This window comes from Canis lupus, chromosome 17 (assembly GCF_011100685.1).
Source record: "Canis lupus familiaris isolate Mischka breed German Shepherd chromosome 17, alternate assembly UU_Cfam_GSD_1.0, whole genome shotgun sequence".
Classification (NCBI taxonomy): Eukaryota; Metazoa; Chordata; class Mammalia; order Carnivora; family Canidae; genus Canis; species Canis lupus.
The window spans coordinates 55,589,630-55,611,930 of NC_049238.1; the positions used below are offsets into that span (position 1 = coordinate 55,589,630).

A 22,301-nucleotide genomic window follows, 5' to 3' on the forward strand; every position below is an offset into this window, starting at 1 on the left:
GAAGGCTCTCTTGCCTTTGGGTCAAAGAGTTACTTGGTTGTGAATCTTGTTCTCTGATGTGTGGAGAACGCTTTTCTGGAGTAGAAGAGAATGAGGCCAAACTCAGAGAATGAAGAAGAACGAAGACAGAGTTCAGATCTGGATCCATTATCCACCCTTGACGCCTTCTCCAAACCTTGATTGTCAATTCTTCCTTGCTTCTATGAGCTACCCTAATATCTTTTCAAGCAATTCCTCCTTTTTGCTTAAACTAGTTCAAATTGGGTTTCTATAATTTGTAATTGAAAAATTTCTGACTAGTACACATTCCTCGATCTCCCAATCTAAATTTGGTCCTCTCATTATACTCCCTAAACACACTATGCTTTTCTTGCATAACGCTTATCAGAATTTGTAAGTATGAATTCATTTGTATGTTTGTGTAATGTTTGTTTCTACATAGATGATGACAGTCATGCTTATTTTGTTCACTATTTTTTATCCTGAACACAGTGTACTTTATACATAGCAAGCATTCAATAAATATTTGTTGAATTAATGATTAAATAAATGATTCTGGTGGCTGATTAGATATGTAAAGGGACCAGACAGGGAGAAGGCTTAGGATGACTCCACAATTTCTGGCTTCATTAAGAGGGCAGAAGATGATATCATTGAGTTGTATTGGGAGCATATGAGGAGTCAATGTAAGGGAGGAAGAACATGATTTAAGCTTTGGACATGAGTTTGTGGTATCCATGTACCTATGGTATAGTGGAGCTTTCCAGAAAATAGAATCTATCTGTCTCTGACTTAGAAGAGAGGACAAATTGGATATCTGATTTGGAAAGGCTTAAATAGATAATAGAACACATTGGAAGTTTTGGGAGCAGATGAGATACCCCGGCTAAAATGACTGAGGAGAAGGCCCTAAAGAACAACCCTTCAACCTAGCCTAGAGCCAAAGCTGCCCAGTGGTCCTCGGAGTCTGCTTAACTCCTGGCTTCCAGTTGAGCCACAAGACCAGAAATTGAGTTCTAGGTTTTGAAGAGTCTCTGAGAAAAAGGAGGTGTCAGACTGAGTACAGCATCCTTGACCTCTTTGATGGACCTACACATCTGCTTAGAATTGTACATCCTCCACCCAGGACTGTGTTAAGACATATGATGTGTACCAGGAACTTTTAAAACTTTTAAATGTGCTCTCATTTACATTTTAACTTTCTAATGTACAAATTATTACATCTATTTCATAGAAGAAAGATCAGGGGTTGAGAAGGTAAAAATAATCCGCCCTGGATCTGACATTTGGGATATGATCAGGCCAGAACTCTAGAGCCATGATCTTCCCACATTCTGGCTTCCTTTTCATCACAGGTTTGTGCCATATGGAAAGGGAGAGAAGGTCTGTCACACAAAAACTGTGGGAACAAAAGGTCCAAAGGGTAAAGTCAGCAGCCTGAACATTAACCAATTGCCTACTCTTGCCAAATCCACTCCTCAGAGGAGAGTGAGGTCAAGGTCTATAAACCCATCTCATGCTAGACTCTCTCCCTTTAATGCTACCAATTGATCTATGTGATAGTAGCTCCCAGTGGCCCATGCTTCAAGGCTGGTCCTATAGCCTTCCAGGCTTCTCTCTGTTCACTGACAGAACAGCACCTCAAGGAGTCTCCTTGGTTTCTCCTGGAAGGTCATGGCAAATGGAGACCCAGAACTCTGAGTTGAGTTGCACTTGGGGTTCTTAATTCTGGAAGTAGAATCATTCATCTGGAAAAGTAAAGTTTCAGGAAATATAAAAGGAACAGACAAAAAAAAAGGAAGGAAGGAAGGAAGGAAGGAAGGAAGGAAGGAAGGAAGGAAAGAAAGAAAGAAAGAAAGAAAGAAAGAAAGAAAGAAAGAAAGAAGAAAGACACGATCCCCCAAAGCCACGCACATGAATCAAGTCCCCCCACTACCGCCCCCCCCTCACCTACCGCCCCCCTAACTCCGTCCCCCAAATTACTGAGGAAAGAAAGAAAGAAAAAAAAAAACCTCATCACATCCTCTTAAAAGAAAAAACAAATCAAATTTTTTGGATAAATGACCGTGTCTTCAAGTACTTTTTGGATGTCGTTGCTGCTCTAAAGCCATTTTATTAATTTAGAGCCATAAAATGTATTATAACTCAGTTTATTCCAAAAATTATCACATCTGGTATATTTAGTGACAAGCGGGCCTGAGGAAAAATGGAAAAAATACAGGAGAGAAAATGGGATACTCATATTTCTCCTTGAGTTTTCTAAGAAAACAAAAGTTATTCTCAGAACAAAAAATTTCCCCTCAGATTTTATTGTGACCCAACTCTGAGTACGATCCAGAAAACTATAGTCAAAAAAACCATCTCTGCTGGTCAATATCCATCATGTATTCCCCCAATGGAGGGAATATTTTCTTCTCTATGTGTCTTCTTCCCCACCTTCCCAAAACCAGGGCTCATCAGGTCAAGAGGGAACTCACTGTCTAGAGCAACCACATCCAAACCAATGTGTCTTCTAGAAATGAAGACAGTTGAATCCTTGGCAGGAGTCACAATCTAAGTTTCTGGCTAAGATATCGGTACAGGTAAGTTTCCTAGGAAATTCCTATTCCCATTTTGTAGATTCATAATTCAACAAACATTTACTGGGTTTATTCCATGTGAGGAGTCAAACCAAGGGATGAAGGTACATATGTAAATTTGCTACAGTGTTCTTCCTGAAGAATCTCAGAGCCCAATGGGAGAATCTAACAACCAAATCAGCAATAGCTGAAGTGTGCACGGAAGGTTCCACCTATATATGAATCTGGGGCTGGTGGGAGTCAGGGAAGACTTCCAGGAGAAGGGTCTGCCTTAGCTGTGTCCTAAGAGACCAAAAGGAATTAGCCAAGCAGAGTGGGAGAAGGGCATTCAAAGTAGAGGAAGCAGTATGTGAAAAAAGAGAAATAAGTAAAAAGAAAAGCAGGTGGCACTTTTCTGGAGCTATAGTTAGTATAACTTGAGACATCACAGTGGGGAAGGAAAGGGTCAAGATGAGATGTAGCAGAAGGCAATCAGGTCATGATGAGGGGATTGGACTATTGGATTTAATCCTATAAATCAGGAGTAAGCAAATGCTTTCTCTAGAAAGGACAAAAAATACACATTTTCCTTTTGTAGGTTGTATAGTCGCTGTCATAACTATTCAATTCTGCTATTATAGCATAAAAGCAGCCATAGATAATATGTAAATGAATGAGCATGGCTATAGTCCAATAAAAATTTATTTACAAAACAGGCAGTAGACCAAGTTGGCCTCTGGGCCAATTTTTGCCAACCACTGCTATAAGTTATAATTGCCAGAAATAGGTTGACCAACTCATTCTGATTTGCCCAGGGCTTCCCCAGTTTTAGCACCAAAAGTCTCACATCCTGGGAAGCCCCATAGTTCCAGGTAAGCAGGGATGGTAGGCTAAACTCTGCTTAGGAAGTTTGTTTAAATATACAGAATCTTGATGCCATTTGTGACTCAAATCAAAATCTACTGGGGTTGGTGGGGTTACAGGTGATGGGGTGCCATCTATAGGCAAGAGAGTGTTTAGATTTGTAAGTCAGATGGTTTGCTCTCAAGACAGAGGTAAGTACCCTACCCTAGAAGGCATGAAAACATGGTCAACATGGCCATTTGAGAGGACAGATCCAGCCCAGCAGCCGCATCTTGGCCTGAAGCTAGACATTCACTGGTTTATGCAAATGGCTTTTCTCTAAGTAATCACCGCCTAATAGGGATTAGAAGAGGGTTCACAGAATCCAAGTGACTGGGAGCCCCAAGCAGAGGGACTAGAGGAGCGGCCCTTGTCTCTCCTCCCACTAGAGACCAAGGCTCACTAGGCCAAGGAGGGCTTACTGTCTACAGTAGCCACACCCAAACCAATGCTTCTTCCAGAAATGAAGAGGAGAATGAGTCCTGGGCTGGAGTCAAAATCTATGTTTCCAGCTAAAGCACACACACAGATAAAGAAAATAAGCAGAAAGGAAGATAAAGGTTTGGGCCCAGATGTCAATTTTTGGAAGCTTTTCATGGTCAGCCCTTATCAGTAACAGCTCTGAAAAAGCCAGGTCTGAAATTTTCCTTTCTGAAGCAACAGGTGTTTGACTTCTGTTCAGAAATGGCAGCTGTTTGGCTTGGGCAAACAGAGAGTTTGTGCTAAAGGACTAATAGTACTGTCTTTACTTTCCTTAATCAGTCCTTTTTTAATTTAACTTCATAGCCATGGGGAAATTTTCCACTTAGTTGTAAATAATGCTTCCTATCTTCTGGACCACTTACTTCCAAAACAGATGGGTCTTGCTCTAAGAACATCAATATATGAAAATACATGCTCACAGTACAGATGATTTGAACTACATAAAAATTCTTAACATCTAAAACAGGTGTTTGTTTACAAACCTTTAAGCCCATTAACTCTTTAGCCAGTATTCTTTAGCTATTGCCAAATTAAGTGCGATCAGAAATGAAAATAAAATATATTTTAAACCAATGCAGAAATAAGTAGCTTTGTAGTATTAGGTAGCAGGGCTTGGTAGTTAAAAGAAGTGGTTCAGTTGGAAACCCTGCTTTACTTCTTACTAAACTGTGTGACTTTGGGCATGGTAATTCATCCCAAGCCTCAGTTTTCTTATCTGTGAACACTAGGAATACTTATAATAGTTCCACCAGGGCAGCCCCAGTGGTGCAGTGGTTTAGCGCTGCCTGCAGCCTGGGGCGTGATGCTGGAGACCCTGGATCGAGTCCCACGTCAGGCTCCCTGCATGGAGCCTACTTCTCCCTCTGCCTCTGTGTGTGTGTGTGTGTCTATGAATAAATAAATAAAATCTTAAAAAAAAACAAAACTAAAAAAAAAAGTTCCCCCATAGGATTGTTGTGAGGGTAAAATAAAGTAAAAAGGTTATATATATATACATATATATGCATATATGTGTGTATATATGTAAACATATATATACAGTGTATACATATATACATATATATGTATATATATACAGTACTTAGCATAGTAAATACATAATAAATATAGTTGTAATATTACTTCTATTAGGCAAGTCGTTTTATCCCTAAGAGCCTACATTTTCTCATTAATGAAATGAAGGAGTTGACTTCTAAAGTCTTTCTGTTAGTTACCAATTCTCTACTTCATGTAGAAAATTAAAAGAGAGAGAGAGAGAGAAAAGGCAGGAAAGAGAGGTGGAGGCATATGAAGACCCTGAACTCACTTCCTCCCAGGAACACACCAAATCTATAACTACATATGGATAATTTCCCTCTGAAAAAGATCTGAAAACTAGATGAACTGGTCTCCACAACAAAGGGTAAAAAAACCACATCAAGATGTATAGGAAAGGCAGAGACACATTCTTGCAGAACAAACTTCACCAAACAGACATTTCTTCCAGAGGAGCAAAGGCACCCTGTTAGGCACCCTGGCCCCTGGGAAATGCATCAAAGAGACAAGCCCTCAGGATGTATGGCTTGGAAAACTAATGGATGTGATATCCAGGGATTGCAAGAAGCTATAGGAAAGTAAGATTCCTTTCTTAGAGGCCTCATATGTGGTCTTGCTCCCTGAGACTAAATAAAAAAACAGCGCTTTGAAACAACTAGAGTATATGTGAGGAAGCTTCATTTGCTGACCTGGGAACATCATTTGTAGGGACAGGGGACAGTTGAGATGCTCCCTGGATCTGGAGACACCAGCAGATGCTGTTGTGCACTCTCCACATAGCCTACTAGCACAGACAAGCAAGCTTGGAGATGACACCCTCCCACTGCATTGCTGGGATGGGTGGGGGTGAATGGTCATGGCACTCACTGAGGCCAGGAAACATGACCAGTTGCAACACTCCTCTGCCCCCTAGATAGAGCTGGCAAATACTAGTGGTCATGGCATTCTCCCACTTCCAGCCTAAAGCTGAAGTACCCACACAGACAAGGCACTCTCCAGCTGCGCTGCTGAAGCCCACAGGCATACATAGTCAAAAACATTTTCCTGCTGCCTTTCTGAAGCTAGTGAGCATGCCCACTCCCAACACTTTCTAGTTGCCTTACAAAGCCAAGAGGCATGAGCAATTCACATAGGAGACACCCTTGGCTGCCTGGCCCTGGTGGACAAGAGGATTGGTGTTCCAGAGCTCCACAGAACTGTAACAATTGGAAAGACAGTTCTTGGCAGTCCACCACCCACAGGGCACTGCAAAGACAGCAGACTGAAACACCCAGTTTTCCTGTGAAAAAGGCCTATTTACTTATCCTGTACCTTCAACCTGAGAAACAGCCTTCAGGTTTCCCACACATATGGAGGCTAAGAAGGGCACTCAGAGAATGTAAGCAGAAAGATACCACCCTAGTGCACCAACTTGTGCTTGCTACAGCTTGACAAAACTTCCCAGAAAGGAACTTGTGTACTCATCCAGAGCCCTAATTTTGCCTATTTCCAGGGGAACCAGATCTTCTGGTCTGGAGGCCAGCAAAGATCATAACTGCGACTCCATGGGACTATATATATTTGCATACTTTAAGACCTCCTGCTCAAGGGTCTGGCTTCCAATCAGCCTAACACTATTTTCCAAATGAGACTTCTCTCCTTGAATCACAGTCAAGTCTTGACACACCCTCAACAATGAGGGCATATCAAGAATAAATCAGCCAGTTAGACAATCCCACAGTGCTGACAAACAATAAAGTGCTAGGGCAAGTTTGAATGAGAAGGACCATCACCTAAACAAGGTCACTCCTTCAAGACTGAGAGTTTTTCACCTAATACATAAAAACAAACACAGATGGTCAAGCAAAATGAGGAAACAGAGAAATATGTTCCAAACAAAAGAACAAGATAAAATCCTAGAAAAAGACATACATAATTATGAATATAAGTTATCTACTTGATAAAGAATTCAAAGTAATGGTCATAAATATGCTCACCAAACTTAGGAAAAGAACAGGTAAACAGAGTAAGAATTTCAACAAAAAGATAGAAAATATAAGAAAGTACTGAATGGAAGTCACCTACAAACCAATGAAAACAGGAAAACAACATAGCAAAATCTATGGGATGCAGCACAAGCAGTTCTAAGAGGGAAGTTCATAGAGATACAAGGCTATCTCAAAAAAACAAGAGAAATATCAAATAAACAACTTATACCTAAAGGAACTAGAAAAAAAAAGAACAAAGTCCAATTTTAGAAGGAAGAAAATAATAATATCAGAGTGGAAATAAATGAAATAGAGACTAAAATAACAATAGAAAATATCAGTGAAACTAAGAACTGGTTCTCTGAAAACATGAACAAAATTAACAAACCAAACAAAGAAAGAAAGGAGGGCTCAAATAAATAAAATCAGAAATTAAAGAGAAGAATTTAAACATCCCTATGTTTCTGATAACACAGGTATCCCTGTGTGAAATCCAAGGATCATAAGAGATTACTATGAATAATTGCATACCAATAAATTGGCCAACCTAGAAGAAAAGGATAAATTCTAGAAATTTACATTTTCTAATATTTTCTAATATTGAACCATGAAGAATTAGAAAATACAAATAGACCTAGCAAAATTGAATCAGTAATCAAAAACCTCCCAACAAATAAAAGTCCAGGACTCAATGGCTTCACTGATGAATTCTATCAAATATTCAAAGATTTAATACCTATTCTTTTTAAACTCTTTCAAAAAAATTGAAGAGGAGGGAAAGCTTCCAAACTTATTTTATGAGGCAAGCATCACCCTAATACCAAAATCAGACAAGGACACCGCAAAAAAGAAAATTACAGGCCAATACTCTGATACTCTGATGAACATAGATGCAAAACTTCTCAACAAAATATTAGCAAACTTAATTTGACAGTACATTAGAAGAATCATACACCATAGCCAAGTAGGATTTATTGGAAGGGTGCAAGGATGGTTCAACGTTTACAAATCATTCAATGTAATATACCACATTAATGAAATACAGGATTAATATAATAAAATCATTTCAATAAATGCATAAAAAGCATTTGATAAAATGTAACATCAATTTATGATTAAAAAAAAAACTCTCAACAAAGTGAATGTAGAAAGAATAAGAGCCATATAAGACAAACATACAGGTGCTATCATACTCAATGATTAAAGGCTGAAAGCTTATTCTCTAAGATCAAGAACAAGAAAAGGATGCCTACTATCCACAATTTTATTCAACATAGTATTAGAAGTCCTAGCCAAAGCAATTGGGGGGAAAAAAAGGAAATAAAAGGCATGAAAATTTGAAAGGAAGAAATAATGCTGTCACTATTTGGACATGACTATATATATAGAAAACCCCGCAGACTCCACCAAAAAGGACTAGAAGTAATAAATGAATTCAGTAAAGTTGCAGGATATAAAGTTAATATACAAAAATCTATCATTTGTCTATCCACTAATAATAAATTTTTAGAAGGAAAAATTAAGAAAACCATCATATTTACAATTACAGATAAAAGAATAAAATACCTAGGAATAAATTTACCAAGGAGTTGAAAGACCCATACACTGAAAATCATAAGATACTGGTGAAAGAAATTTAAGAAGACACAAATAAATGGAAAGATATTCCCTGCTCATGGATTGGAGGAATTAATACTGTTAGAATGTTCATATTACTCAAAGCAACATGCAGATTCAATGCAATCCCTATCAAAATTCCAATGGCATTTTTCATAGAACTAGAACAAATAATTGTAAATTCTTCACAAAAGACTCTAAATAGCCAAAACAGTCTTGAGAAAGAAAAATAAAATTGGAGGTAATAGGCTCCCTGGTTTCAAACTATACTAATCAGAGTAATCAGAGTAGTATGGTGTTGGCATAAAGACAAACAAAGTAATGGAGAAATGCCCAGAATTAAACAGACACATATAGGATCAATTAATTTATGACAAAGGAGGCAAGAATATATAAGAGGGAAAGAATATTTATCTCATCAGTAAATTGTGTTGGGAAAACCAGACAGCCACATGCAAAGGAGTAAAACTAGATCACTATCTTATATCATCACACAAAAATTAACTTGGGTTGCCTGGGTGGCTTAGCTGGCTGAGTGTCCAAATCTTGGTTTTAGCTCAGGTCAGATCTCATGGGTTGTGGAATTGAGCCCCGTGTCAGACTTTGTGCTCAGTGAGGAGTCTGCTTGAAGATTATCTCCCCCTGCCCCTCCCACTTGTGCATTCTTTCTCTCTCTCTCTCTCTCTCTCTCTCTCCCTTTATTTCTCTCTCTTTCTAAAATAAATGAATAAATATTTTAAAAATTAACACAAAATGGATTAAAGATTTGAATGTAAGACCTAAAACAGTAACACTTTTAGAAGAAAACAATTGGTTTTAGTTATGTTTATTGGATATGACTCCAAAGGCAAGGGCAACAAAAGCAAAAATAAACTATTGAGACTACATCAAACTAAAAAGTACAGCAAAGAGCAGCATCAACAAATTGAAAAGGCAACCTACTGAATGGGAGATGTTTGCAAATCATAACCAATAAGGAGTTAATATCCAAAATGTATAGAGAACTCATACAATTCAATAACAAAAAACCCCAATCTGATTAAAAAATTGGCAGAGATTCTGAATAGACATGTTTCTAAAGAATACATACAGATGACCAACAGACACATGAAACAATGCTCAACACCACGAATAATCAGGGAAATGCAAATCAAAACCACAAAGCCTGTCAGAAAGGCTAAAATTAAAAAAAAAAATACAAGAAATAACTGGTAGTGAAGATGTGGAGAACAGAGAACCTTCATACACTATTGGTGGAAATGTAAACTGATGTTACCATAACAGAAAACAGTAGGAGTTTCCCACCACCCAAAAAAAAATTGCAACTAGAGCTACCATATGATCTAGGAATTCCACTACTGGGTATCTGTTTGAAGAAAACAAAAATACTAATTCAAAAAATATATGCACCCCTATGTTCATTGCAGCATTATTTACGATAGCCAAGATATGGAAACAACCTGAGTGTCCATCAGTGAATGAATGGATGAAAAAGATGTGAGATATATATATATTATTCTGAATATATTGTAATGAAATATTATTCATTCATAAAAAAGGATGAAATCTTCCATTTGTGACAACATGGATGGACCTTGAGGGTATTATGCTAGGTAAAATAAGCCAAGCAAGGGAAGACACATTCCATATGATTTCACTTGTACGTGTAATCTGAAAGACAAAACAAACAAATAAAACAAATCCCAGACTTGTGAATACAAAGGACAGACTGGTGGTTGCTGGGCAAGGGAGTGGGGGTGGTGGGAGTGGGGACAAAATATGTTAAGAAGATCAAGAAGTACAAACTTACAGTTATAAAATAAATAAGTCATGAGGATGTAACATACAGCATGGGGAATATAGTCAATAATATTGTGTTAACTCTAAGATGACAGATGGTAACTAGACTTATTGTGGTGATCATTTGTAGTATATACAGATGTCAAATCACTGTAATATTGAATATCAATTATACCTTAATAAAATAAATCCATAGTTGGATAGATGGATGAAGAAGAAGAAGGAGGAGAAGAAGGAAGAGGAGGAGGAAGGGCGGGGAGGGAGGAGAAGAAGGGGACAAAGAGATGTCAGGATTATGTGGGTACAAAAACGTCCCTCTCCAGGACAGCCCTCTGAAAAGTAGCAATGTGTTAGGAGGATATATACATAAGGATGAAGACTTTATTTGATAATAAGTAGAGAAACAAGAGAGACATTATTGGGCTATACTACATACTGCCTAGCCAGAAGATGACATCAATAATATATTCATAGTATACATTTAAAAAACAAAATCTAAGACATTAGACATTATTAGGGGATATGTGCTCTAAACTTTTAGCTGGATATCTTTCTTCTAAAGGAGAGCATCTAGTAAGTTTTTAACCTACTTTACTGGCATTTGTGTTGTGTAGAGTGTGAATGTATTAGCAAAGGCAGTAAGAAACTGGACTTCATTTTCACCATCAAAGAGGAATGGATTGGTATTGTAAAAATGGGAGGAATTTGGGTGAAAATAGCCATGTTGTCTCTCAAGTTGTAATCATAAAGAACAGGAAGGCTGTGAGTACCAGACAGTATTCCAAATAGTGATGACTTTCAAATGGAATTGTACAGCCATAAATTATACCCAAAAAGAAGAAACTAGTAGGAGTGTTGTTGGAGGTAGTAAGTTATTCTAGGCATTATGGAATACCTAGTACCTTCCAGGTTCTATATTACATATTGAGAAGGCAGAAATTTCTTTTAAAGCCTTTTGTTCCATAGGCACACACAAGCCCATAGAGTACAGTTTACTGAGGTGGCATCAAGTACACAATTCCAATATAATTTAAGTAATGTTAAGATAGAAGTAAGCACAGGCTACCTAGAAAACCTGTGAGAGGCATTTCGCCAGACTGGGAAAGGTCAGAGAAAATCCCCAGTGGAGGTGATAGCTGACCTTACTTTCAAAGAATATACAGAAGCATATGTAAGAAGAACAGGTAAGAAGCAGGTTCTATTCTGAAGAAATGAATGTCTGAAAGAGATCATAGTGAAACCTTGGAACAATTTAGCTTTTCCATAAAATGAAATTTGAGTTATGGCATAAAGGGAGATGGGAGCTGGAGAGGTGGAGAGAGAACCAAGTCATAAGGGGCCTTGTGTAAGGAGAGCCTTGCATAAGGGCTTTTTCAATGATTTTGGGTGTTTTCATGCAGGTAGTAGACATTGCAGAAAAGTTTGAATCGAGGAAATGACATGGTCTAAATGATAGACTCAAAGCTGAAAACAGAGATCAGTAGCAGAAATCTGAAAGTGATGAGAAAGAAACTAGGGAGTGGCGATAGAATGGAAAAGAGGGAATGAATTTGAGCAATCTTAGGCGGTAGAAATGATATGATTTTGCTAAGGAGATTGGAAAAGGATGTGATGCTAATGCTTATGATAACATAAAGTATAATGTTGGTAATTGAAGACAAAAGAGTAGATGAGGTGGTCCAGGGTGAGTAGGTGGGGTGAGATGAAAAGAAGATAGAGGACTGAGTCACAAACCAAGAAGGGAGTGAAGAAGTAGCCAAAGAAGTAAGAAGCATTCCAGGAGAGAGAGTTGTCATGAAAAATCAAGAAAGCAAAGGTTCCAGGTAGGAAGCCAACAGTACCTAAGTATTGGACTTAGCAATAAAAAGGCAGTTTTTGAGACAGTCAAGAGTAGTGTCAATGGAGTGGTGGAGACATAAGTCAGATTGCAGTGGGCTGAGGTGAGAAAGTAGAGACAGAACATAGGTTGCTCTCTCAGGAGGCTTGGCTGTGAAAGAAACAATAGATTTAAGGAGATGCCAGTTTGAGGGGGGAGTTTTTAAAAAGACATTGAGAGACCTGAGCACATTTATATGGGGAGGGGAGGAGCCCTCAGACAGGGAAAGATTGAAGATAGAGACTGGATGGAAAGGAGTCCTCTCTGGCAATGGCACCATCCTGCCCCTCAAAGGAGTGAGTTCTCGGTCACTAGTAGAGCACACCCACTGTCAGGAATGCTAGAGGAAGGGCTTTTCCTTTGAGCAGCCTAGCTGAATCCAGTGCTACCTTAGTGCTTTATTGATCTTTTTGTACTCATATTACTATATATTGACTGAGGTAGAATATTCAGACAGATTGAAGCTACATCACAGATTGAACTATCCAGGTCTGCAGTAGGGGTTGTTGGCCACTTGACTACCTCAGCTTTCTCTGATTCAGAGATCACAATGAATTAATTCAGGATAGAGGTGACCATCAGGCTAACCATCTCCTTAGCCACCTCCCCATGTCCACCTTTGGGAATATTTGGTTTCAAAGTCCACGTATAATTCTAATTCAACCCAACACAATTCAGTTAATTACACATCCATTGAGTGCGTGCAAAGATTGTATGATGATAGGAACATGCATTCTGTCTGCAAGAAATAGTCTTTTCCCAGTCATTCATCTTTTCTGTGAACTGAAATAAACAGAAAAGAAATGAACATGACAATCAGGGTAGGGTTTTCTTTTCTTTCTTTTTTTTTAAATGATTTTATTTATTTATTCATGAGACACACACACACACACACACACACACATACACACAGAGGCAGAGACACAGGCAGAGGGAGAAGCAGGCTCCATGCAGGGACCCCGATGTGGGACTTGATCCCGGGACTCCAGGATCACGCCCTGGGTCGAAGGCAGGTGTCAAACCACTGAGTCACGCAGGGATCCCCAGGGTAGGGTTTTCAAACCATGTTTGCAGAACCCTCAGATTCTAAGAAGGTGCTCCTTGACCACAGAAGTGGGTGAAGGCAAGAGAGGCTCCAGGCCTTCCCATCCCGGCTTCAATTTAAGTAGCTCTACTTTCATTTGTTTTATATATTTGGGTTGTCATAGGTTTTGTTTGCACCAAGAGTTCCAAGCTTAAGCCCCACTGAAGTAATGCTTGAACATCAAAATTAAGAAAGGCATAATGCTTTCTTAATTATCAAAAAACAGATCAAAAGCATCAATTAAGGGATTAATTTGGTCTTCCCAAACCTTTTCATGAATCAATTCATCAGAAAAAAACAAACCTATAGTAGCAGGCATTATACCTGTCCCTTCCTGGGCATTGGGGAGACAGAGATGAAGAAAACCTGGTCTCTGCCTTCAAGGACTTCATGATCCAGTAACGGAGATAGACAGGAGAATGATCATTCTAGGGTGGTATGTGGCATGATCAAAGTGCAGATTGACGATGGTGAGGAGACAAAGGTGACAACAATGAATGTTGTCTGAGAAGTGAGGGAGAAAGGATTTTCCAGGGAAAGCTTCACAGGAGACCTGTTTAAGCTGAATCAAATATATGAGTTTGCCAGGAAAAGGAGAAAAGGTGTACACTTATCCTTGTGGTGAGCCCCCAAGTGCAGGCAGGAGAAAAGCAGGAGAAGATGGCCAAATTCTGGTCAATATAAATACAGGGGGGACCAGATCTTGCAGTGATCTTGCAGCTTTTCCCTTAGGCTGCTCCTGGGCCTCTCAGAGGCCCTAAGTGTTTCAGAGCACTCCTTGTCAGTCAGGGGCTCCAGCTCCGTGTCCTTCCAAGTACTGCCACCTAGTGGCCATGCTCAAAGCCCGCGTTTCCCTGGAGAGTCTTGACGCAGACTAGGAGTCATCTCCGTCTTCCCATGGATTTTATTTTATTTTATTTATTTATTTATTAATAAAATAATTTTTATTGATGTTCAATTTACCAACATACAGAATAACACCCAGTGCTCATCCCGTCAAGTGTCTTCCCATGGATTTTAGAGTTGAGGATATAGTGGACATATAACAGCGACAAGTGACTTCTCTGGAAAAACAGTTTGTGAGAGCTAGCATTGGAATGGAACCTAGCTCTGGGACTCCAGGACCAAGTTAGGTGTGATCTGGTTCACCCCCCGCCACCCTCTGGCTCTGGCAGGCTTATCCTGAAAGTTGAGTGAGCTCAACTTGGTGGCTGCCTCTGGAGTGTGCTTAAAATCCTCTTCCAGGCATTGGTGTAGTGGGGACAGTTTAAGAGAGAAGGAATATGGAAGTAAATCGTGGAGCTGGAGGGAATGGAAGAGGGTATAGCCTCCCCTCCGCACCCCCCTCCACTAGTCTAGCCTTCAAACCTATTTCTCAGCAATTTAGCAAAAGTGGTTAGTGATGTTCTGAGGATGGACAAAGACTGTATACTTCAGGCATTGGGAGTCACCACGTTAGAGAGAGAAGGAGGGAAGGCTCTTCAACCATACCCTTTCTGAGGAATGGATGGTTCCATGACCACAGGCAAAGGAGAGTTATAGCCAGACACCTGGCTAGAGGTCTCTGAAAACACCTGTCAGCTCTGAAAACACCTGTCAGCTGTCCAAAAACGATGCATTCAAATAGGATTCTCTGTTCAAGTCAACCATTTACATGCAAAATGTTTCAGAAGCCCTTCTAGGATTACAGAATTCACCATGGTTTCAATCTATCCCAGGACAAAGCCATGTACTCAACTATGCTGATTCAAATTCATATGGCACCGTGTGTAAGGGTGGTCATACCCTGTGGTGCTTGCATATATTACATATATATACTTGCAACTATATATATCTATATTTAATATTTGAAATTTAAATAACTTCCAAATTGAAAACATAATTCTTAAAACTGTGTTTAGAATCAAACCTTTTTGTTATAGAAATCATAAGGAGTATTTTTAGTAAGACAGAAGTATATCTAGGTTCACAAGAACAGATTTGATTTTGATTTGTTTTATACCAGTAGCTAAAGCAGAATGGAATTTTACAACAAAAATCATAAGAATAATAAGACTTACATGATTGACATGGTCAAAAAATAACAGGAACTAGATAGTAAAGGGGGTAGAAGAAGAAAATCTGTATATTAAACAACAACAACTCTGGGCAGAGAACTCCCTGGGTGAGCTTAAGCTTTAGTCTCCATATCCTTTTAGACTAAGAGAAAAGAATTGCTTCAGTTGAGCCCTGAATGAAGCATTTCGTACATTACTGCACTACTACCAGGTAGGTATCTCAGTCTTTATTTTGTAGAGGAGGACAGTAAGGCTCACCGGGATTATCTGACCTTCCTGAGGGCGTGCACCTATCATGTGATAGTGTCACTCTATGAAATGGTAGAGTCATTTCATTGGCACCCTACCTCCAAAACCCTGAGCTATCTCTATACCCTCTTACTTTTCCCCAAGCATCCCCAGCATGAAGTCTTCCAGCACAAAGAAAGTTTTCTGGCTAAGAGTAGGAAGAGCTGGTCTTGCCTATAGTTCAAGGGAGAGCCCTGGCTAAGGTGGGCTCACAGAGGAACTCGCCTCCCCACTCCCAAACAAAAAATTCCTTGAGTTGTTTCTGAATGTCCCGTACTTGAGGCTGGGCAGCATGTTCAGGGATCAAAGCCCTGGCACCTCATCTTGTATCCATCAAACTGAATTCTCAGAGGGAGGGAAAAAGGGAGGAGAAGATGGAGGCTGCTTCTGATTAGCTTATGTCTTCTGCCAAAGTGAGATGTCCTCTCCCTGTGGACAATTAAATGGTTCTCACGGACCTACCATCTGGGCTCAACAAAGTGTGGAATGGCTACTCTCTCTCTCCAACCTACTCCACCCTGGTTTGGGGAGCAGGACAATGAGATTCAGAAAATCTAGCCTTTTCTCCATTTCCTATCCTTCCTTCTTCCCTGGCATAGCTGCTGCTAACACAGTCTTCCAGCCCTTCTCTCTCAGTTGATAAAGCCAGTCCAGAGCACACCCTATCAATGGCTCTGGAAAGAGCCAGGGAGCCACCCCTGTCACTGTACTGGACCTTGGGACCAGGACTGGTGGTCCCAAAGATGGAAGCAGCATCAAATTCCCCCAAACACTCCCAGAAAGGTTCTTGGAAAAGCAAAGCCCTGATTCAGCCACAGTTTTCAGAACAAACTCATGGCTTGCTGTTGCTGTTATTGTTGATTTGTCTTTAGGTGGACTGACATGAAGTTGTGGTAGAGGCCAGCAATGGGAGGTGCCAACAGACAAAATCATGAAGTGGGGAAGGGATGTCTGAATTGTTTGTCTTGGCTTCTCAGGCCTTATCTTTCCTATCTACAGCCCTCAGATCCATCTGCTAACAAACATTCACATTATTTACCTCCTGTGTACCAAGCTCTGTGCAAGGCCGTAGCCCTAACCTGACTCATTTTTTGGCTAGGGAAGAGAGACAGCCAAGTAAACAGGACCTATTAGATTTATAGAAGGTGTCATGAAAATTCAGAGTGGAGGTGTGAGACACACCCTGGAGACAAATTTTGAAGGGTGCAGAGGATCTTGTCTGTTTCAAAGGGAGGAAAATGCAAGAAAATAAAATAACTGACAACTGTACTAAGCTTTTATTTTGTACAATGCTTCCTCCTAAATAATCTCATTAGATCCCTAAAACAACTCTTTTAAGTTGGGAAGGAAAGCATATAGTCCTGGCTCACAGCAGATATCTCATAAAAGTTTTTCATGTGAATTAACCTCCCTGTTGGAGACCAGGAAACTGAGGGTCCAAAGAAGGTAAATATTTGTCCAAGGTCACAGGGCTTGAAGCAGGGAGCCAGGACTCAAATCCAGGTCTCTGACTCTGAATCCTGAGTGCTTCAGTGGTTTTCAATATGAGGTCAATAGATTGCTCGAGTCTTTCTCCCCCCCCTCCAGCCCCCATTTGAAAGTAGTCATTTATTAACTGACCAGATTACAAAAATAATCATGATAGATATCTTAGTTCATCCTTCTAATAAGCCTATTGATCTGGCCTTCCCAGTTGCCAACATCTCCACCTTCTACAAAATTGGTGGTCTATTTCTTCATTCCCCTGAATGGAGAAGATGATTTGAAGGACCATTAAAAGTTGTTTGCTTCTTTGAAACGTTTTCCAACAGTATAGATCTCGTGAATCAGATCCTCCATGTAGATGATGCTGTATTTACCAAGAGATTGAGCAATCAATGTGTTATTGATCAAAGCAATCCCCTTCTTGTCGATCTTGCCATAATCACACTTGTAGATCAATTCATTCACCAGCTTCAGGTTTGGGTACCCACCAGGTATGCATGGTTCCACAATCCTTAGCATGTTAACTGAAGCTTTGTTGAGCTTAACAAAGGTGCCATTGAAGATCTGGTGAAGGTGAAGAAGTTGCAACACCTTTTGAATCTTTGGGCCCACACCTGTGGGCCCATACCTCTGATCCTGATGACAAATCCCAATTTGGGTTCCACGGGTACGTAGAAGTTGCCAAGTTTTCTTGCTATCCTTGCCATTCGAATCTCAGTTCTGTACATCTGCCTATATTCCTTGTGGTAATGTTTAGATTTTTCATAGATAAAGCTTCCTCCTTGCCTTTCGAAACATCTTTTGAGCAAACTTCTTTCTTAGACTTCTGATCTTCAACTCTGCAAAATTCCTTCACTTTTTCTGCAGGAACCTTCTTTTTTTTTCTCTCCTGCACCCTCTATGGTTCCAGCTGGAAAAAAAGGACTGGAATCCTTAAAAAAATTATTTATTTATTTGAGAGAGAGAGAGAGAGAGAGAGAGAGTGCACAGGAGAGCACAAGCAGGGGAAGGAGCGGAGGGATAGGGATGAGCAGGGAGCCCTGGGATCATGACCTGTGCTAAAGGCAAACACTTGATTTACTGAGCCACCCAGACACCCCTGCTGGAGTCCTTTTGAGGGTACATGAGTTCTCAATGAGGATATTCAAGTGTGTTTTCTGTTGTTGTTGTTGTTGTTGATTATTCAACAAATTAATATAGGCATATTCCAGGTCACTGTGATGGCTCCTCATGGTCAGGCACACATAGGATTTTGGTGTCCACATCTTTGTCTGTGTTTAGACACAAATCAGAGGTATCATAGAGCCTACTCTGAATAGTAATTAAAAAAAGAGAAGTAAAAAGTAATACAGGCATAGTAACAGAGGCATGCTAAATGCGGAAAAGCTGACCCCATAGCAGTAATTAACATATTTATGTTGCCAGTGATAATTTAATTTTTGCAAAACAACATCATTAGTCACATTAAATTAACCCAAGCTGACTTAAACAATAAAGGGAAATTTTTGGTTCACATAACTGACAATTCTCAAGGCATTATCCCTTTAGGATCAATTTGATCAAGGCTCCAAGTCCATTTCTCGGTAACAGTCTTGGCTCTGCTCCCTTCCATGTTTTGTCCTCAGGCTGGTTGCAAGTTGTCCATGAGCAGCAACTGGGCCATATGCTTCTATATTCACATCTGGGGGAAAGAGAAAGTTCCTCTTGACAAATACAGAATGAAAGTCCTGAGTTTTGCATTAATTGGACTATCCTTGAACTAACTTCTGTGGCCAAAAGAATGCCAGGATATGTTTGGTTTAGACCTTTTGTAGCAAGAGGGATGCGTTGACCCTGAGCAGAGCCCACTCTTACATAGGCGGCAGCCATTCCCTGGGAAAAAGGACAAAGGATATTGAAGAGATAACTACATTGTCCACAATATGTGGTTAAAGTGTTACAGGCAGAAAAGTGCCATGGACAAAACCCCTAAGAGAAGAAATTCTTTTTTTTTTAATTTTTATTTATTTATGATAGTCACACACACACACACAGAGAGGGAGAGAGAGAGAGAGAGAGAGAGAGAGAGAGAGGCAGAGACACAGGCAGAGGGAGAAGCAGGCTCCATGCACTGGGAGCCCGACGTGGGATTCGATCCCGGGACTCCAGGATCACACCCTGGGCCAAAGGCAGGCGCCAAACTGCTGTGCCACCCAGGGGTCCCAAGAGAAGAAATTCTTAGCAGGTTAGAGACATTAAATAAGAGCTGTGTTCTGGATCTGTGCATGAGAAGAGGTTGGAGAATTACCTTAAGCCAGGGCATTCTAAGCCATGGTAAGTAATTAGGATTTTTTTTCCCTTCTAAATACAGTGGGAAACCATTGAGAAATTTTAAATAAAGGAAGGACATAATCAGGTTTATCTTTTAATATAACATCAGCTGCTATGTGGAAATGGGCTGGGTGGTTGCCTGGAATGAGAAAAGAATGGAAATGGGGAATCCAGTTAGGAAGCAATTGTAATGATCTAGGCAAAACAGATTTATCGTGATGCTCATGAAGCTTATGCTTCAACACTCCTCACTAGCACAAATCTCTTAAAGGGTGCTTTTGAGAGGTCCTGTGGTGCACTCTCATGCTCAAATGTTTTCATAGAATTTGTGAGAGTAGGTTAATTAACAGAATCAGATGAACTTCCATCTCTTCCTCCCTAACTCACTCTCCCTCACACTTGCCCCTGGGACAGATGACCTTAGTGTGACTGTGAGGATTCAGGGGATCCAGCTAAGTGGAGGTTGAGTTGGGGAAACACTTAGTGTGGGTTTGGTGACATATATTTGTGTGGTTCTGTGCAGGTCTGACAGCAAAGGCCTAAGCAATAGGACAGCCTGCATACCTTCTCTTTTTTCCCTCTTCACCATCACACTATGCTTAATGAGTTTCCCACTGCTACCTCTGTGGTCCAGACCTGACCCAATAGCCAACTAATTAGTCTTCCTTTTCTAGCCTTGGCCCCTTCCAACTCATCCTCTACACTGCCCCCAGAAAAGACTTTCTGAAACAAAACAAAACAAAGATTGGATACCATCACCCCTCAGATTAAAAACCTTGATTAGAACTTTCCATTGCCCACTGGGTAGAGTTCATCATGTTCCATAACCTATTTCTATTCTTTTTCCATCTCTTCTTGACCTTCCAAAGTAAGAATTACTCAATATTTTCTACATAACCTATGGTCTTACAAAATAATAGATAACAAAAGGAATAAAAAATGGACAATGTTGACTTCTCTTCAATTTATCCACTCCTGAGCCTGGCACTCTTTCTTTTCTGTGGCTATAGCTCTGGGGAGTGTTTCTGTTGTACCTTACACCCCATTTCCTCCCAATGGCTTACATCAAGTAGGAGTGAGAGCTGATGTTGACCTATGAGAGCAGAACGATGATATGTTCCTTTTGACCACCTCTTCGTCAGAGAGCAATGCTATTTAATTGGCTTGACAGGGGATTATCACTGAAAAAATTCTATGATAGTCCTGCTGGCAAATCCTGTGTGTAAACCGTGTGTGAATTCCTGAATCTGCTTTTGGTAAAAGAGTGGGAGACTGGGTCAGGGCTGATAAGGAGAGGGTAAATCATGACTATAAAGGCAAGCCAATTTTTGTGGTTGATACTCAAACAGATTCAAAGTGTTCCATTTGTTTGTTTAATAAAACAGTTGTCATTGCCCCTAGAACCCAAGTCTAAAGAAGAAAACAACTCAAGGAGATGGGCAGGGGGATGGGGTGACTGGGTGATGGGCACTGAGGGGGGCACTTGACGGGACGAGCACTGGGTGTTATGCTATATGTTGACAAATTGAACTCCAATAAAAAAATATACAAAAAAAAGAAAAGAAAACAACTCAATAAAAGTGATAAAACTCTAACCAGACTGATCAGAAAATTGAGAAGACACAAATCACCAATATCAGGATAAGAAAGGATGTATCACTATTGATTCTACAGATATTTTAAAAACAATAGGGGAACCTTTTAAACAATTTTAGGCTAAGAAATTTGACAACTTAGATGAACAAATTCCTTGAAAGATACAAACTTCCAAAGCTTACTCAAGAAGAAATTGATAACTCAAATATTCCTATGTCTGTTGAAGAAATTGAATTCATAGTTGAAAATCTTACCCTCCAAAAAAATTCAAGGCTAAGATTTCACTGAGGGAATTCTATTAAACATTTAAGGAAGAAATAATATCAATTCTATTCAAACTCTTCCAGAAAGTTGAAATGAAGGAAATACTTCCGAATTTATTCTATCAAGCCAGCATTACCTTGATACCTAAACTGAAGACATTATAAAAAAACTAAGACCAACATCTTAGAGGAACATAAATACAAAAATTCTTAATAATTTTTCTGGCAAGATGAATCCAACAATATATAAAATGAGTAATACAGCATGACCAAGTAGAGTTTATCCCAGGAATGCAAGATTGGCTTAATGTTTGACAATCAGTCAATATAACTCATCATAGTAACAGATTTAAAAGAGAAAATCCATATGATTATCTGAGTAAATGCAGGGAAAAAATGCCTGATGAAATCTAACAACCGTTTGTGATAAAAAGTCTTAGCAACTAGTAATAGAAGGAAACTTACCCAACAAGATAAAGGACATACATGATAAACCAGTAGCTAATATCACACTTAATAATGACAGACTGAACGCTTTCTCTTAAGATCAGAAAAAAGACCAGGATTGTACACTTTTTATCACTGCTATTCAACATTGTATTTGAGGTTCTAATCAGTGCAATAAGGCAATGAAAAGAAATAAAAGACATTTAAATTGGAAAGGAGGAAGTACAAAACTGTCTTTATTTGCAGATGGCATAATTGTCTATGAAGAATATCTGATGAAATCCACAAAAAAGCTACTAAAACTAATCAATGAGTTTATCAAGGATGCAACATGCAATATCAATATAAAAAATCAATTGTATTTCTGTATACCAGCAATGAACAACCAAAACAGAAATTTAAAAATACCACTTGTGATATAACAAAAGAAATATGAAATATTTAGGGATAAATCTGACAAGATCTGTACACTGAAAACTACAAATCATTGCTGAGAGAAATTAAAGGATATCACAAATATAGACAGATACTG

The 22,301-nt window shown here is 39.5% G+C and overlaps 1 pseudogene; it reads right to left on the minus strand.

The window, feature by feature from the left end:
* Nucleotides 1-17,258: 17,258 nt before the first annotated feature.
* Nucleotides 17,259-18,070, minus strand: LOC100688781 (annotated as a pseudogene).
* Nucleotides 18,071-22,301: the final 4,231 nt, after the last annotated feature.